Source organism: Schistocerca serialis, chromosome 5, assembly GCF_023864345.2.
Source record: "Schistocerca serialis cubense isolate TAMUIC-IGC-003099 chromosome 5, iqSchSeri2.2, whole genome shotgun sequence".
Taxonomy (NCBI): domain Eukaryota; kingdom Metazoa; phylum Arthropoda; class Insecta; order Orthoptera; family Acrididae; genus Schistocerca; species Schistocerca serialis.
In genome coordinates, this window is record NC_064642.1 from 760,830,588 (window position 1) to 760,843,276 (window position 12,689).

At 39.2% G+C, this 12,689-nt stretch overlaps 1 long non-coding RNA gene across 1 annotated transcript in view; it reads right to left on the bottom strand.

Annotated features, from left to right (window-relative positions):
• Positions 1-5,204: 5,204 nt before the first annotated feature.
• LOC126480775 (uncharacterized) overlaps positions 5,205-12,689 on the bottom strand; it is a 159,417-nt gene continuing 151,932 nt past the window's right edge. Inside the window, exon 3 of the long non-coding RNA XR_007587465.1 lies at positions 5,205-5,621. This is a non-coding gene — a long non-coding RNA (uncharacterized LOC126480775). The remainder of the gene's footprint in view (positions 5,622-12,689) is intronic.

Genomic DNA, 12,689 nt, shown 5'->3' on the forward strand with positions numbered 1-12,689 from the left:
TGACCATGTAGCAGCTCTGCTGGGCTCTTGTCCCCCACAGGAGTTAAATGATACGAAATGAAAAAAACGTCTAGAGCTGCTTCAGGGAACCTGCCGCATACGTACTACCACATCAGAGTTTTAAACTTCCAAATCTTGTGTTCGACCTCACCATTAGATGGGGGATGAAATGGGGGAGCTGTGAGATGGAAAGCACCAGACAAAAAGGATGCAAATTCTCAAGAAACAAGCTGGGGCCAGTATCAGCAACCACAGTATACACAAGTTGCTTAGCCAGGGCCAAAATAGTGGCCACCATGGACGTGGATGGGCAATGCACCATGTAGCATGATGGAACAGACATCCACTACAATGAGCCAATATTGATTTCATAAGTGTCTAATGATATTGACATGTAGGCACTCCCATGTGCACTGTGGTGTCACCAGGTGCAGAAAGATGCCCACAGGTCTGCCTGTTGCTGAACTCAATGGGTGCAGGCAGCTATAAGGTACGTAATGTCCCCATATTGCCAGCCAATACACATGCTGGCAGGCCAAAGCTTTGGTGCAAGAGATCCCCCAATGACCAACATGCAGAAGCCACAGTATGTTACAACATAAGGAAGCAGGAATCACAACCTGGGAAGCAGCATCTTCCACAGCAAACAAAAGAAACCTGTCAAACACAGAAAGGTGGTGCTGGCAGGAGAAGTACTTATTCAAGGGATCCAAGGCATGGCCTGGTTTTTTTTTGTTTTTTTGCCACCTCTTCTGTACAAAAGAGAGGGCCCGACTATGTACAGGATCCATGGTGATAGCCAGTGCTATCTACTTCTGTTGGTGGTTCTCAATATCTATATCCTGATTGAACCCTGGGTCCAGCCCAATCAGAAAGGGAGAGAAGGCATTGGCATTGGCGTGTTGCCGGTAATGGAGCTGACAATGATGATGGGGGAGAAAGAGAGCCTACTGCTGCAAACAATGCACCATGGAAGTGAAATGGTGAAAAGAGCAGCCATTTGCTTGTGATCCTTGATTTAATGGAACCCGTGTGAGAAACCTCAAAACCTAGGTACTGAATTGACAGCTGAAAAACTTGAGATTGGCAAGATTAGATTGCACTTGAGACCTGCAGACTGCAGAACAGAAAACAACAATTGGAGTTTGCTAAGGTGGTCTTGGTGGAAGAACCTGAAACAATGAGATCATCAAGATAATTGATGCAGAGGGTGTCATTTGTTCTAAAAAATGCTGAATAATTCTGGACGTACTAGCGACTCCAAAAGGCAAGCATCGATTTTGGTATAGACCAAAAAGTGTATTGACAACAGGAAGGTGCCTTGTGGCTTCATCCAAGGGGAGCTGGAGGTACACTTCCAACAAATCAGTCTCGGAAAAGTAACAGCCACATGATAGGTTTTGAGCAATGTGTCAGGGCGGGGCAAAGGGCATTAATCTTGACACTGAAGTCACTGCAGAGGCAAAGCTTACCTGACCTGTCAGCTTCTTAACTATGATCAGTGGTGTAACCCATTCACTGGAAGAAATAGGCTGAATGACACTGAGTGACAGCAAACAATCTAATTTGGCTTTGACAGAGAAGCACAACATGCCAGGCACCTGCCATACCTGAAAAGCATGAGGGCAAGTGGATTCTTTCATGGCAATGTGGAGCCTGAAAAGCAGTAACACAACGAAGCCCATGGGAAAAGAGTGACGAAAACTCAGAGCATATGGACTCCAGTTGCTGATACAGAACTTGATCTGACACTAAATTTACCTCACTGGCAATAGGGAAACTGAAAGCATTAAAAGCATCAAACCTGAACAGGTCTGCAGTATGAGAATGATCCACAAGAAGGAAGGTGAGAGGGCAAACAACAGCTTTGCAAGATATAGGAGTAGAGAACTGATCTAAGATCAGAATCTGCTGTTTATTGTAGTTAACTAACTTCCGTGAAATCTATTTGAGGGGAAGGGAGCCCAAGTCCACATATGTTTGTGCATTTACTAAAGTCACTGCAACTCCTGTGTCCACCTGCATTTTAAGCTGTTTATTAAACACATGAAAGCCAATAAAAAATTTGTTCAGAGAGGCAGTCATTGTAGAGATACAGTTTATGTCCACTGTACTACTGTGTCCACCAGTTTGAAGAGGAGTTACACACCAGGGCAATGTGTCTTTTCTTTTGACACTTGTTGCAAACTGCCCAATGCTTAGGGCACGTAGCATGCTCATGTTGAATGAAGCAGTACAGGCAAGACAGAAGGGGGGCACACGGCCTTTGTTATGATGTGGTCTATTGCTTCTGTGGCCATATCCAATGCTGCCCCATGCAACACTGAGTTGAAGGTAATACTGCTGCAATGGCTTCTCTGTCATACTGAACACTTGCAGCGTGCCTAATATTGGTTGACTGAGCAACTTCTGATACCTACTCCCCTGCAACAATCTGATCGCTTGTGGCTCATGACACTTCAAAGGACTATGCTCTACTGAGCACATCTGTAAGCCTCGGATTCTCATGTTAAAGTGCTTTTTCGCAGACTTCCCTATCTGGGACCAGATGAATAATAACATCATACACTGTGTGACCAGTGTAGGATTCATAATGGGTCCTAATGACAAATTTACAACTATGGCTCAACTCATGTAATTCTGCAGAACAGGCTTTGTAATATTGGTTTGGGCATTTCTGAAAACTGGAAAATTCTACACACATCACAATGACATTCATCCTGTCACAGAAATAGGTTGAGAGAAGCTCAAGTTTCATCTGAATGATAAGCTGGCTGGGTCTTGCAAAGATGCAAGTCGGTATAACAACTGATACATGTGTGGAGAAAGCTAGGAAAGAAAGAAAGCCCTTCACAGGTATGCATCATCCAAGTGAAAAACCTGGAAACATTTGCATCACTGAGTCTCTTAGGAGCCCAGTCTTCAGCTGATTCATTGTGTGCTGGAAAGGGCAATGGTTGCACTGACAGATGAGTAACCTGCCATGAACATACAGATGCCACTTGATTTAGAGTGGTGGTGAGAGCATGTTATTGTTCTGTGAAAGCTTGCTGCTGGGCAATGATATGTTGGAGTATTTCTTTCATCGAGATGTTTGTCGGCTGACTCAGCACTGACATTAACATGTGGAAAAAGTGTAAACCTCACTCTTAGCCAAGTTTATTATAGCAAAAACAACATGATTTATGGAACATAGTACTCTATGGAGCCAATGTAAGATATAATAAAGCACAGGTCATGTGCAGCACTGAATACATCTAATGGACAACAGTAATACAGGTTAGAGAAGAGATGAGAAATCGTTTTTCATCATTTAAATAATACTGTTTCTTTGGTGTCTCACCAGAGGACATTAGGGCAAACTCAGGTGGCCTCTGTAAGCAGGCCTATGAAGTGTATGGATGTGCGATCCCTGAAATCATGTGTGTCATGAGCGAAGGTACATCAAAACTGTTTAAAGTAATTCATCTAATATGCTCAAGTGGTACCTATTGTTGTTTTCTTTATTCACGATAAATTTATGGATTTTTAGTGTGTGTTTGACAATTTCTATAGAAAACTATAAAAACACAGAAAATACTTCAGTTTCTTTATGCATAATTTAGTAATTTTGTTAACTGGTGTCTATTGAATTTCATCAGTGCAAGTGATTTCGTATTACACAAGTGATTTTTCACCTCGGAGATTCACATCTGTATGTATTTATTCAATTAGAAATTGATGGTATGAAATGGAATTTCTGATGGTGGTACTAAGTATTCCTTTTAATGGCTATTTTTATAAATAAATGTAGAAATCTTAAATTTAGGCAGTTTATTAATTTTCAATGAAAATTTGTTGCACAGTGACCTATCATCTATAAAAACTATGCAACCTTGTGGTATGCACACTTAACCCAATGAGGAATGCTTGGTAGAGACCTTGGTTGTAGAAGTCACCATTTTGGCTGTTCAGGAAACGTTTGATCTCAAAAATCACAGTGTTATCTGTATAGTGTGGTTGGACATTGTAGTGGAACAAAAACACCTCATTGGACAGCTTCTTGTGGTGCTTCACCTCAACAATCTCATGTAAACCCCATCAGGAGATTTTGCTAGTGTGCTCCTGTGAAGATTTACCCCTTATCACCATAATTTGTTAACAACATGCCGTGGCAGTACCACAAAACACCCAGAAACACCTGGCCCAATAGGGGTTGGATCTTTACCTTTTCCAATGGTGAATTCACATGTTTCCATAGTTTGCTTTTCTTCTTTGTCTTGAGACCATAGTGATACATCCAGCACCCACTAATGACAATTTTATGGCTATAGAAGCCATCTGGATTGGCCTAAGACAACTGCAACATTACTGCTGCTGCCTCGATTTGGCAGGTATTTTGAATGGATGTGAGCAGTCGTGGAACCTGGTGGGCAGTGCCTTTATCCTCTTCAACACATCATGGAAAATGTTGTACACAGATCCATTACTTAATTTCACTCCTTCTGCTATTGCATAAATTGTGATACACTGGTATTTGAGCACCAGAGTCTCCAAATATCTTGTTATTCCCAATTCTTCACATAGAGATCGCGTGCCATTCCATTTGTCATCACTCGGACTTGTTTGACCACCCTATGTCATATTGCTATAGTATTCCCTACATAAAGTGCTGACAGCTGACTGCCCACGAGCACAGCATTTAAACTCCTGCAATTTCACACTACCAGAAGCCAACATTGAGGCAGCAACAAGAAGTTGGCTGGCAGGCCATCAGAGGGTGATACTAATGGCCACACCAAGCCAACAAATGACAGATACACCAGCCAGCAGTGTGCACTGATTGCACTACATTACACATCAACTAAAAATGGAACCACCCAATAAGAAAGTTGTAGTCATCTCCACAGCCAGGATTTAAGACCACATTCTGGCCACAACCAACAGTTCATCGACCCACTGAAGACAGATGTTCACCTCAGAAGTCACCACTGCTGCTGCCATCCAGTCTGCCACTCACTGCTGTCACCATCTGCCTTCGATGCCATGCTTCTGTGGATGGGTCCTGCTCAGCATGACACTTTTGGGCTTGGAGAAGTTGAACTTAGCCAAATTTTCATATCATGTGCTGGACACAGACTTAGCCTAGAACCAAAGCAGGGTATAAGCAGGGAAGTGACAGTGCTTGTGGTTTTCTTTTTTCTTTTATTTTTTCCCACAGGTGTTGTTTGAGATTCCTGCTAGGGACTCACAAATTTTGTTGTTTGGACTTGGACACTTGAAGAAGAAGTTAACCTTTTTTTGAATATTTACAAGAATTTTGTTTCCTTTTTTAATTTAAGGATCAGATCAAGTTTTTTCAAAGTCCTTTCAAATTCTATGTTAATAAATGTGTTAAGTGACAATTCTTCCCATTCTCAACTTTTGGGAAACTTTTGACGTATGAAGGAGCATTCCTGCTGTACACCTCCATCAAATCAAAACATATTTTTTCTGCATGGTTTGTCTTCAAATTGCAGAAAATGAATTACTGCACTCCACTCCACTTTATCAGTGGGCTGCACCATTCATTTTTGATTGTCTAGTGACATGCCACATGTGGTGTGGGTATTTTTTTGTGTATCACAACAGCAGATATGTACCTGCAAAGATATGAAAAATTAACTACATAAATTTAGTGTTTTGAGGTGATTATTAAAACATTATGACTACCTTCATGCAAAACACACCTGCAGATGTTCAGCTACATTCTCACAACTGACTACATTGTTCTGGCACTGCAACTTTACTGGGGGAGGAAGGGGGGGGGGGGTTGTGTTGAATGATGTGAGTGAGAGATGGTTGGTTAGTTGGTTTGTAGATGAAAGGGACTAAACTGTAAGGCTGTCAGTGAGTGGGAGGAGAAAGGAGGCAGAGAGATGAAAGATGTGGTGGCTGAGGCCTGGAAAGGAGAGACATTAAGGGAATGGTATAGAAATGTAGCACCAGTAAGCTCACTCTGGTACAGGCAGTGGAGCTGTGCATGAATTACAGTGAGGTGGAGGAGCAGATTTGGCACAGGAATTAAAATAGAGAAATAGGGAGACTGCGGAAATAGAATACCAATGTAGATCGAGGGGATATAATGGGGGGGGGGGGGAGGGGGGGGGAGGGGGGGGGGAGGAAGCTGCAGCTGTGGAGGTGGCTATGGGACATGACCTAATGGAAACTGAGTCTATGAGAATTGTGGGATTATAGGATATGCTGTAAGGATTATCTGCGTAATTCAAATGAGCTGCTATTGGGTGCAGTGGGACCCAGATACCATGGGTTCTGGAGTAGCCACTGAAACATCTTGTGGTCAACACCATGTTCCCATCTTCTGCCACTAGGTGGTCAGCTTTGCTCTTGGCTACAGTTTGGAGGTGGCCAATCATTTTGATGGACAACTGGTTGATGATCACGTCCACATAACATGTTGTGCAGAAGTTGTACCAGAGTTAGAAGGTAACATGACTACTTCGAAAGGTGGTGGGGTAGGATATGCCTTGGTGGAACTGCAATAGGATGTGCTAAGTAGATCCATAAGACAGGTCTTGTAGCTGGATCTTCTGCAAGGATATGACCCCTATTTCAAGGGGGTTATTGTTAGGTGTGCTATAGGGATATACTGCGTCATTTTGTAGATTGCATGGGCAGCACAACACCATATACAGGTTTGGCAGGAGTATTTATTGAGGAATCTAGAAATATACTACAGCCCTCTGTATATGGTTTGTATAGAGACCACAATTATAAATTTAGACTAATTATAGCATGCACAAAAGCATTTAATCAGTCATTCTTCCCCATGTTCCACATGCTTACTGATCTTAAAATTGTGTTCCTCAGAAGTCAACCTGTTTTTTCACAGTTTGTTTGTTGAATGGAAGGTGTTTTAATGATTTTTAAATAATTGTACAAAAAAGAAAAAAAAGAAAGACAAAATATTTAAGATAGAAGAGGTATTAGAGCATCCTAGAAAGCTAGGAATTCTAACTGTTTCTTGTGAGTATATCTTTCAGAACATAATGTTCATTAAGAAAAATCTCAACATGTACAACACAAACAGCCTAATACATGACCATGAAACAAGAGCTTGTCACCACCTCCATCTAGATAGCAAGAACAAGGCAAAGACGCAAAAAAGTGTATTTTATAATGGGATAAAACTATATAACAAATTACCACAAGAAATGAAAGAAATAAATGAGCCCCTCACTTTCAGACAAAAGCTTAAAACCTTTTTAGTAAGTAAAAGTTGTTATACTGTAAAAGAATATTTAACATAGATGTAGATTATTAGCAACCAAAATATTATGTAATTATAAATGTGTGTATGACTAATTATAAAAACTACACAAAATATGAGAAACCTGTTTCACTGCAAATGTAAATGTGTGCTCATGTGTTGTAAACTGACAACATCCATACAATATTTATTGTTCCATGGATGACTAAATAAATAAATAAAATAAATAAATCCTCTGTCATGATCTATATAGTGTTTACAGAGTGTAGATGTAGATGCATGATAATAGGTAGCTGAAGCTCTGGAAAATAATGTAATTAAGTAGTTTCAATTTGAGGTGTTTTGGCAATGAAGAGAGTGTTTTTTTTTGCATATACTTTGTGGGTGTAGGTGATGAATTAGGGGCACATGTGCATAGGGCATGGAAATTCATGGGATGGGCTTGGAGGGTAAGGACAAAGTAGATGATATATTGAAGTATGTGTGCAAGTGGACAGAAAATAGGAGATTAGTCCTAAAAACATATTTAAAAAAAAATTAAACTTTTAGTGGAAACTAAACAGAAAGCCCAATAATACCAACCTAAAAGTGAAAGACAGGCTTATATAATGCATATTAAACACAATATTTTCCAGGAATGCATGGTGACTCACAGTAAAGTGCACTGAACATACTGCTCTACCAGACAAGCATATAGCAACAGCATGTATACCCTAGAAATAGACTTTGGTGTGTAGCAGCTCAAGTTCTAGAACAACATACTTTGCATATCTCTGTTTCATAATCATTTATGGTGCATTTCATATTCATGACATACTGTCAGTGGAAGAGCACCAGCACAGTACTAAAAAGTTGTATGTTTCAATCTACAGTCACAGTGCTTGACAGAGCTACTTGGGAAGCAAGCATGATGACTGCATGCCAAGGGATGGCCTGAGGATGGTACTGTTTACCAAAATCAGAAACTAAATAAATTTTGACTACAGACTAAAACATATTCTTTTCCATATGTAGCATATAGGTATGGTGAATAGCTGAATAGCTCATTGAGCTTCAAGTTACAAAAAAGGCTACATAAATCATAACAAAAATTAGCAAACGAGTTCACTAGGAATATTTGTTAATAACTTTTGGAATACTAACAGTTCCATGTGAACATATTTTTCAAACATTATATATATGAAGAAAAATACTCACTTGTACCCAACAAACAAGTCAATACTTATCAGATTCAGCCACCATTAGATATCAGTAGGAAGAAACAAAGCTAAGACTCAAAATAGTCTTCTACATAATGGAATAAAGTTATGCAGTAGACTGCCATAAGATATCAAAGGCAAAATGAAATTTTATGCCTTCAGCAAGGCTATAAACTATTTATTAAAAAGAGATGGTATACTATTGTGAGTAATATGAAATAATTACTTAGGCTAATATTAATCTTAGATAATTAACACAACTGGCAGTGAAAACAAATTTAAAATTATTTCTGTAAGTGAAGTGACTGAACTGGTAATTGGAAATGAACTTTTAAACAAACCCTGTAGACAGAAACTTGCAACGGGGCTTGAAATTAGCACCAGGAAAATCAACAATTGTGAGAAACTTGCATCCTGTGTGAATAATAATGGAACTAATGAAAAAGACTCTGTAGCAAAAATGTACAACAGCAAAAATATAAATATAGTGCAATATTTCTAAGGACAGCAAGAGCAAAAATTTGACAATCATTTTCAAAGAACACAGTAAATGCTACACAACAGGTGTTATTAATCCAGAAACTACAACAAAAATGTTATTGAAGCTAATGTACTTGACAAAATGTCAATGCAGGATGACCACAATTCTGGAAAATTCATAATTTCATGCCAGCGATGCGTTGGAGCAAACTGCGGTTGATATCTCCTGCTGTTCACACTTCTGTCGCATTTCTTTCATGAAAGAATCTTGAAAGCCATATCACAGTCATTGAGTGCACCTACTTTCCTAATGGAAGGTAACCTGATGAAGATATTTTGTGTATTATAAAGCCATCTGAACACCTCGACAAATTGGATACTTCACATTGTTTTGTACAGGGCAGTATGGCACTCATGCAGGAACTGAATGGAGGTTACATGGTTCTGGTTAGCATGAATAATTTTCCCTCTGATGAAGTGGAACTGCCAAAAGGATTACTGACTGCTGATTTGGACATCCTAGACAAAGACAATTTTGATAGGTCAAATGGAGAGCTTTCTCACAAGCAAACCATCAATGCATCTGCATTGAGTGAAAAAGTGCAGTATTTAAAAGGGAAAGATAGAACAGTTATGGAAACTCTGTCGATATGATTCACAGATTTATTCGATCCTAGCAGATCATTACCAGCAATGCCCATGACATACCATAAAATCCTGACAGGGGATAATTGTCCTGTCTATAAGCAACCATATAGAATACCTCAGCACCTGCAACTGATAATGAAGGAATTCGTCAATTAGCAACTGGCTGATGACATTATTGTTGAAAGTGATAGTCGATGGGGAGCACCCATTGTCATCATGCCCAAAAAATCATCAGACAGGATGAAGAAATATAGATTCTGTTGTGATTACCAATATCTGAATGCAAAAACAGTGATGGATGCATATTACATACCAAAACTAATGGAAACATTGGACAAATTGGGTCATGTAAATATTTCTTGACAAGAGTGGGTAACACCTGTTGGAAGTGGATCAAGAAGAATGGCCCGAGACCACCATTCATCATTACTTGGAGACAGGATTAAACCATATCAGTGTATGGTCTATTTAGACAATATTATTTTATTTTTTAAAGATTTGGAAGAAATTGCATAAAAACTGGCCTGCAGTTGATACCATGGTATCTTACCACTCCAAACTCCAAAACAACTCCAATCATTTTTGGATCTGTTTTCAAATCTATGTAATTATTACAGAAAATCTACATCTATATCTACATATATACTCTGCAAACCACCATGAGGTGCCTGGCAGTGCGTGCATCATATTGTACCAGTTATTAGATTTCTTCCCATTCCTTTCAGGCATGGAGAATGGAAAGAATGATTGAATGTCTCTGTGCCTGCAATAATTATTCTTATCTTATACTCACGATCCCTATGTGAGCAATATGTAGGCTGTTGTAGTATATTCCTAGAGTCAGCATTTAAAGCTTTGTCAGTATGCTTTCTTGGGATACTTTATGTCTATCTTCAGGAGTCTGCCAATTCAGTTTCTTCAGTATCTCAGTGACACTCTCCCATGGATCAAAGAAACCTGTGATTGTTTATGTTGCCCTTCTCTTTATGCACTCAACGTCACCTGTTAGTCCTATATGGTTCGGGTCCCGCACACTTAAGTAATATTCTAAAACTGGGCACACAAGTGATTTGCAAGCAATCTCCTTTATAGACTGATTGCACTTTCTGTGTATTATATCAATAAGGCAAAGTCTTCCACCTGCTTTACCCACAACTGAATCTACGTGATCATTTCATTTTGTAGCCCTACAGAGTGTTCACCCAGGTATTTGCAAGTGTTGGCCAATCATAACAGCAACTCATGGATACTATAGTCATAGGATAACATATTTCTTCATTTTGTGAAGTGCCCAGTTTTACATTTCTGAACATTTAAAGCAAGTTGCCAATTTTTGCACCACATTCAAATCTTATCAAGATCTGACTGAATATTTATGTAGCTTCTTCTTTCGGGCAGTACTTCATATAGATAACTGCATCATCTGCAAAAAAGTCTTAGATTACTATTAATATTGTCTGCAAGGCCATTGATATTGTCACAGAAGGAACTGAGTAGCACAGTAGGTGTAGTGTAGTGGTTGAGTCTAGACTGCTACATGGAGAGTCGTGAGTTCAAAACTCACTTGAAGTGAAAAATTTTAATTTCTATATTCGGTTTGAGTACATTCTGCAAGTATCCACAAATGGCAAGACTCATTGCACTGGAATGTTCTGTACCTGTATATATACGGTGTGTGTTCTGGCCGGAGCAAGTTCGTTCTGTGCTTTGTATGTGCAAGTGCTGAAGAAACCTTCGTTAAGTGAAGTTAGTGTTCGTCAATTATCTACTTACACCTTCTTCTATGTGACAATATACAACATGAACAGCAAAGGTCCCAACACACTTCTCTAGGACACACCTGAAATTATTTCTACATCTGACAATGACTCTCCATCCGAGATAACATACTGTGTCTACCTACCAAAAATCCAGTCACAAATTTCACTTAATACCTCATATGATCATATTTTTGACAATAAGCGCAGGTGTGGTATCTAGTCAAATCAAGAAATAGTGCATCTGCCTAAGTGCTTGATTCAAAGCTTTCAGTATGTCATGTGAGAAAAGTGTGATTTGAGTTTCCTGCTGATTGCCACTGAGGAAATCATTCTGTTCAAGATTCTGCATGATGTTTGAGTTCAGAATATGTTCTAAGATTCTACAACAAATCTATGTCAAGGATATTTGTCAGTAGTTTTGTGAATCTCTTCCACTACCATTCTTGTAGACAGGTGTGACCTCTGCTTTTTTCCAAGTACTGGGCATAGTTTTTTGTTTGAGGGATCTAAGATACATTATAGTTATAAGAGGGGCTAATTCAGCCACAAATTCAGTATAGAATCTGATAGGGATTGCATCAGATCCTGGAGCTTTGTTTAGTTTTAACGATTTCAGCTATTTCTTTTGAAAATGAAGTTAAGCATTTCAGCTTTTGCTTTGCTACCCTCAGTTTCATTTCCTGTCTCATTCATTAGGGACTGGGCACTAATTCTGGTGCCAGTAGGAGCCTTTACATATGACCAGAATTTCTTTGGTTTTTGTGAAATGTCATTTGACAATATTCTGCTATAACAGTCATCGAAGGCGTTACACATTGCTCTTTTGATGCATATCATTCAGTATCTCTCTGTCTATAGCCCTATGCTTTGTTTTACATCTGTTATGCAGTAATATCTGTTTCCTTATAAGTTTCTTTACAGAGACTATATACCATGGAGGGTCATTCCCATTATGAACTGTTCTACTGGGTACATACCTATTCTTTTAAATTTGGGTCATAGTTCCTCTACATTCTCCTGCCCCGTGCTGAAAGTTTCAAGTTCCCCACTGGTTTGCTGAAATTTCTAGATCATTAATGCATTTGTTAAAAAAGGGTGAAAAATTCCAGTGGATAACTGGCTGTCGTATTGCATTTGAGAAACTGAAAGAGACACTAACAACTAGACCCCACATTACGAAAAAGAGTTTACCACGTCCTATAACACGAGTAACTAGGTAATATGATGCATATGAAGGTTCGAATGGCAGCACCCAGTAGCATATCCATTGAGGCAGGTAAACAAAGCCAAACAAAAGTACTTACCCACGGAGAAGGTGATGTTGAATGTCATATATGGTATTATTTATTTTTG